This window comes from Leptonychotes weddellii, chromosome 1, assembly GCF_054177405.1.
Source record: "Leptonychotes weddellii isolate Sample4059 chromosome 1, ASM5417740v2, whole genome shotgun sequence".
Classification (NCBI taxonomy): domain Eukaryota; kingdom Metazoa; phylum Chordata; class Mammalia; order Carnivora; family Phocidae; genus Leptonychotes; species Leptonychotes weddellii.
Genome location: NC_138369.1, coordinates 182,760,926 through 182,762,112, shown reverse-complemented (window position 1 = coordinate 182,762,112; position 1,187 = coordinate 182,760,926).

The following is a 1,187-nucleotide window of genomic DNA, read 5'->3' as shown; positions in this document are numbered from 1 at the left end:
ATGGTGTGTGTGGTATGTGGTGTGTGTGTGTGCATGGTGAGGAGCAGAGAGAGAAGCAGACTCCCTGCTGAGCGTGGAGCCCAATGCAGGCCTCCATTCCAGGACCCTGAGATCATGACCTGAGTTGAAGTAAGATGTTTAACTGACTGAGCCACCCAGGCGCCCCTCATATTGTTTTTCTTTAAGATGAATAAACTTCATTCCCCTCAAACCCTGGGCCTCTTTCTGGTTGTGGGGCAGCATGCTTCACTTCCTATGGGTCACAGGCAAACATGAAAAACCCATAATCCTATGCTCTCACTCACTTTCCACACAGCAGCCAGCACCATCTTGCTAAAATGCAAATTCCACCCCTTTGCTCCCTTGCATAAGACTTCTGAGGCTCCCATCATCCTTGGAATGAAAGGCAGACTCCTCCACGGGGCCAAAGGCCACCTCTTCCTGTCCCCACTTCCTGCTCCAGTCTTTGGGCCACTCCTCATCCCATTCTCTGTCCTGCGAGGCTAAATTAGTGTCCTCTCTTGATCTCTGTTTTCCCTTGTCCCTGTGGGGGTGTGCATGTAAATGTTCTTCCCTGTCCCTGGAAGACCCTCAGCCTCCTCTTTTCTGTTCCTCTTTCCCTTCCTGGACTCTGCTTGCTTAGCTGTCCCTGTCCCCACACGTGGGCAGGATGACCCTCCTGTCAAGCCCACAGCACCCTGTACTTCCCCCATCACAGCACGTTGACATCAGGTTGAGGGGCTACTTGCCCCTGGTTGTGTTTCCCCGGCTCATCCCGCGCCTACCACACAGCGCCACTGAGCCTCCTACTCCATGCTGGCACTGTTACCTGCTCCCAACATACTAAGTCACGTGCTCCCACCAACCCGGAGGGCCAGGAGCTGTTAGCACCTTCCCCATTTTACAGGTGAGAAAACAGAGGCCCAGAGAGGACAAGTAACTTGCCCACAGTCACACAGGAAGTGGTGAATCCAGGATTCTAACCTTGGAGTCTGGCTCCAGAGTCCTCGTTGTGACCATGATGTAGAAGGCATTCAATGAGAATTGGTCACATGGATTGTTAAGAGAAACAGAAAACTTAAAAGCTCTACGGAACATTAGTTGCTCTTTAAAGAGGGCGGATCATGTTAGAGAGAAGGTTAAGGGGAACCCCTAGATGGGGTTAGAAGTAACCTGTGGCATGGGGG